Consider the following 5,604-nt stretch of genomic DNA (forward strand, 5'->3'; position numbering starts at 1 on the left):
ACTAAATAATAATTCACAAATACGTAGTTTGCATGAACAGATAATGTCAAATTCTTAGAATTAGACTTAGACGCTTTGTCGCGGCGAATTTGTTATATGAAACTTGAACGTGCGATTGCGTATATTATAGGTTGAGATATTGATGTGATAGTATATGTTGGTGCACTTAAAGTGGGTATAAAAAAGTGACGCCAATTAGCCAGAAATCGCCATTTGTGTTCTATATCTGAACTATCTATATGTCGTAATTCCTTGTCTCAACTTTTTTTGTCTTTAATGTTGTCTTCTATCTAATTAACAGTAAGGACACTTAATGGCAGAGTCAATCAGCATTAGGCATATGCATTTGCGCCACTCTCTTTGTATTTCTTCTAGGTGCGCTGGAAAAACAGCGACCCCTGGTGACTTCCTCAAAGTTCGAACTTCACTTTAAGATCCATTTAATATTTTTTGATAAAAATTTGGGGGTGTTCTTTTAACATTGAATGGAAGCTTTTGAGTTAAGCTTTTGATTAAATAAAATATTTTCTTTTTTCTTGTTAGTCTAATATGTATATATATTCAATTATATTTTATTATTATATCATTTCTATAGCTTGACTTACCTTAATCTCATAATGCCATGCTATTTTGACATTCACGAAATTCATACATGAAAAATTACGTTTCACGCGTATATTATTGATGTTGTTTGAAAAATATTAATACACTTTTACTTACGTAGTGATACATGTTATAATTTCAGTGCCAAGAAACTACTCGAATTTCAAGTAACATGAATTATTTTGTAACACTCATTGGATGCAATTAAAACACTGATTGGGTCTGTTCGTGTAAAACAGATCTTTTTAAACGTAATTATTTTTTCTACTTCAGTATTTCTCATATAGGAAATTGAAAAAATTTAAAATAAAGGAGTATCCCCCGATGAATTTGACCTTGATATATGTTATCAAGGTCATGACCTTGACATCCAACTGGTTTTAGGTGGTCGTCAACCTTCGTTACAAAGTTATTAACCATATATCACGATTAGGTAAGATTAGGTTAGGTTATTATCCATGGATATATAATAAACCTAATAATAGTCATGAGCTCCTCAGCAGGGGAGGGGAGGTGAGATGAAAGTCGCTTCAGGTGATAATCGTGTACCCCCAAGCAAGGGGGAGATGGAGTGGGAATCGCTTCGCGTGGAGAGTTGTATATACTTTAAAACAAAAATTTCTGTTTTATATAATAGAAAAGAGATATCATATACGTTATTTCTTAAACTTCTTTTGTTTATATTAGGTGTTGGAATTAATTCGTAGCGTTTTTTAATGAAAGAATGTTATTTATTTCACATGAGCATTAAAAAATACATTAATGAAAGTACTTCCCATCACTTGTAAAACGCTACGAATTAATTCCAACACCTAATAACTTTTTAACGAAGAACAACCGCCACCTAAAACCTGTTGTAAGTCACTCAGAGTCATGACTTTGGCAACATAGGTCAAGATTGAGGAATACTATCCTATTCTAAATTTTCTACCGGACAAAATAATAAGTCTTTAATATAGAGATTGACTCATTGATTTTAACATCATCTCGAAATTTTCGATCATTTTACACTCTAGATTGAAAGAAACAACATACATTTTTTATGGTTCCGAATTATATAAAAATCTAAAAAAATTTGTGTATGCTTGCGAAACCAGTAAATTTTTATTATAATAAAAATTGTATTTATTTATTTTATTTATTTTTTGCACATTGAAATCTGAATAAGAATTTTACAGAAACGTGATACCGATTGTGGTTCCTTAAAAGGCCCAAAAGTACTGAAGGGTTAAAAGACGCGAAAAGATCTTCGTAATAATGAATAATCTGATCAATCTGTTGAATGTATAGAAGATGAAGCAACATTCCTTAAAAATTACAAGTTACACATGTGCGTGTTTTCATCGTCATGCTATTACTAATCGCGCGAAAAAAATAAATATAATAAAATACAGATAGATAACTTCGACATCAACACGTGCCGCTTCCTTCAATTATTGCTTAGTGTTGAACGCTAATTCCCATTCAGCACGAAATAGAAATTGCGCCGGAATAGAAGTTGTCTGCCCTATATTCGCGTCATTTGTTTTGAAAGTCAATATGTGTACGACAACTCAGGTACGCATTTACCCAACGATATTTTATACGCCAATCGATCGTGAATAAGTTTTATCAACCTAGAAACGACAAAATGCATATTAAACGAAAATTTAAATTAGATTCGTATCGGTTGACTTACACACAGTATCACAATTAAAAATAATATTGATGATGAAATTATGCGTTTCGCGGATTTTCTCCGTGTCCAGATCCATTCTTGGAATGCCAAGCATGTTTCGTGAACCTTGCAGTCCCCTTCATCAGGACGACGAGCAATCTGATACTGAGCTGTTCCTCCGGCTCGTTCCTTTCATATTACGCTATTTGTTGGAGTGGTGGGGGAAGAAGAGAATTTTGGGGAGAGGGGGTGGGGAGAGGGAAATTGGTCAATCTTCAATAATCGGGAGAATGGTTTTCCATATTTTATTTATATTGTAGCTGTTATCTCTATTTAGATTGTTAGGGTGTTTTTATATCTCTATGGCTTCTTTATACTTTCTTGGAAAGTATGATGTAATGTTAGCTATTGTGGTTGTTTTGTCAAAACAGTATTTGATGTCCTGTTTCGATGTTGTATTCTGATAATGCTGATTGTGTGTGTAGCGTGTTTTAGCCTGACATCACGATGGTGTTCTTTTATCCGTAGGTTGATCATTCTCCCAGTTTCTCCAATGTATACTTGCCCGCAGGAAAGGAACAAGGTATTTTGTAAACTCCTACGGAGCTGAGTGGAGGTTTTTGATTTTTAGGATTCCTTAAAATTTATTCTATCTTTTTGGGTGGTAAAGATAATTTGGATAATATTTGTTTAATATCCTGCCAATCCGATCTGTTGTTCCTTTGAAATATAGCAGAATGAATCCTTTCGTCTGGTTGTGTATCAGAGACCGTTGTCTTGCACGTTTATTATAATAATTGTTTTGATTATGTCTTTTTTGTCATATTCATTTTTTTGTAAGGCTAGTTTTAAGTGGTTCATATCTCGGATACGCGCAGGCTAATAAAAGGTACATGTGTTCATTCAACCCATCGAAATCGTCGTAGTACTTGATGTACTACGATGTGAATAATCTGTACGGATGAGCGATGTGTCAACATTTACCATACGCCGAATTTCGATGGGTCCAAGATGCTTCGAACTTTGACGTGAGCGCGATCGCTCCGGATTCACCTACTGGTTATATTCTCGAAGTCGATCTCGAGTATCCGCAGCATCTACACGACCGACACACTGACCTATCTTTCTGCTCAACGATAAATCGCCCGGCAAGCGTGAAGATAAACTTCGCGACGTTGTACGATAAGCAGTGTTATGTCTCTCATTACCGCAACCTGCAGCAATGTACTCGTCACGGTCTTCGTAACAAAGGGTGCTACAATTCGTTCAATCTTCATGGCTTCGCGATTATATTGAACTCAATACAAATTTCAGAACGCGCGCGAAAAACGATTTCGAAAAAAATTTGTATAAACTAATGAACAATGCGAGTAGTATAATAGTGGCAATTCTAATCCAGGTCCTCTAAGGGGGGCGCGGGGCGCGGGGGGGGGGGGGGAGAGGAGGCGCGGGAGCTTTCCGGCGCTATCAATGTTTACTGGTATGATGCCCACACCCCGCCGCCACCGCCGCCGCCGCCGCAAACCCCGCGACTATCCTAAAGTGCGTTTCAGACAGCCCCCGCGGAGTCCACACCAACCCTAAAATAAGTGGCAGTATTATAACGCGAACAAAAAATATTAAAGAAAAAGAAGAAAGAAAAAAATATATAATAAAAAAATATTCTTACCTTTTCCACACCCTCTCCCTCTCCGTCTTCTTCTTCCTCCACCGCCTCCTCCTCCTCCTCCTTCTTCTCCTCCTCCTCCTCCTAATTTTCCGCTGAATTCTTATTCCTCTTCCTCCACAGCCTCATGAGGTGGTTGAACGTAATTTTATTAATGCGCACATGTGTGGGATCGTCCACCTAATCGGCAATCTCGATGAGGCGATGGAACAGTCTTAATTCATCTACATGTAATTGAGTGAGATCAATTATGATATCACTCTGAATCTCCTCTGAGAAAGAGAAGGAGGAGACGCTTTCCTCTTCAGTTTCTTCTTCTTCTTCCACTTCCTCTTCCACTTCCTCTTCCACTTCCCTTCCACTTCCTCTTCCACTTCCTTTTCCACTTCCTTTTCCTCCACTATCTCATCGAGATTGTCGATGAGATGATTGAACGCAATTCTATTAATGCGCACATGAGTGAGATCGTCTACTTCATCGGCAATCTCGATGAGGCGATGGAACAATCTTAATTGATCTGCATGTAATTGAGTGAGATCAACTATGATATTACTCTGAATCTCCTCTGAGAAAAAGGAGGAGGCGACGCTGTCCTCTTCAGTTTCTTCTTCTTCTTCCACTTCCTCTTTCACTTCCTCTTCCACTTCCCTTCCACTTCCTCTTCCACTTCCTCTTCCACTTCCTCTCCCACTTCCTCTTCCTCCATCATTTCATCGAGATTGTCGATGAGATGGTTGAACGCAATTCTATTAATGTGCACATGAGTGAGATCGTCTACTTCATCTGTAATCTCGATGAGGCGATGAAACAATCTTAATTGATCTGCACGTAATTGAGTGAGATCAACTATGATATTACTCTGAATCTCCTCTGAGAAAAAGGAGGAGGAGACGCTGTCCTCTTCAGTTTCTTCTTCTCCCACTTCCTCTTCCACTTCCCTTCCACTTCCTCTTCCACTTCCTCTTTCACTTCCTCTTCCACTTCCTCTTCCTCCATCATTTCATTGAGATTGTCGATGAGATGGTTGAACGCAATTCTATTAATGTGCACATGAGTGAGATCGTCTACTTCATCGGCAATCTCGATGAGGCGATGGAACAATCTTAATTGATCTGCATGTAATTGAGTGAGATCAACTATGATATTACTCTGAATCTCCTCTGAGAAAGAGGAGGAGGAGGGGGAGGAAGAGGAGCCAGTCTCCTCAACTTTTTGTTCTTTTTGCATGTTTAGCACAGTAAAAAAAAAATTATCACTTCACTTAATCAGAAAATGTGCAACAATATTCTATCATTAACGCTAAATGGTAAAGTATTGTTGCACGTTGGGGAAAAAAAATATCACTCACGTTATAATACGTCTTGCGCGCGAACAAAGCAAGACAAAGACTGACGTTGAGAATCGATCTTCGCCGTTGAGAAGCGAGCCTGTCTTGGATTTATCTATAGGGGGACAGTTGTATATAAAACACTTTAGATCATAAGTGCCGTCACGAAAAGTTATCTCTATAGCGCTTCGAGATATAAGATGATGGATGGATGGATGAATGGGAAGTAAAGAAAGTACATAATGATATGAACAAAAAAAAATTTTTTATTCACATATTATTACATCGTTTCTTTTTTTTCTATGTATTAAAAAACTAAAGCCAATAGCTCGCAATCGACGAGCTAATGTT

At 37.6% G+C, this 5,604-nt stretch overlaps 1 long non-coding RNA gene across 1 annotated transcript; it reads right to left on the reverse strand.

Annotated features, from left to right (window-relative positions):
• Positions 1 to 439: 439 nt before the first annotated feature.
• On the reverse strand, positions 440 to 1,569 carry LOC147907499 (uncharacterized). Its single transcript, XR_015547165.1, has 2 exons — positions 972 to 1,569; positions 440 to 938 (listed from the first exon to the last, which is right to left on the reverse strand). It is a non-coding gene; the product is annotated as an uncharacterized LOC147907499 (long non-coding RNA).
• Positions 1,570 to 5,604: the final 4,035 nt, after the last annotated feature.

The sequence above is a fragment of the Acromyrmex echinatior genome, chromosome 13 (genome assembly GCF_024713525.1).
Source record: "Acromyrmex echinatior isolate Ae372 chromosome 13, ASM2471352v2, whole genome shotgun sequence".
Classification (NCBI taxonomy): domain Eukaryota; kingdom Metazoa; phylum Arthropoda; class Insecta; order Hymenoptera; family Formicidae; genus Acromyrmex; species Acromyrmex echinatior.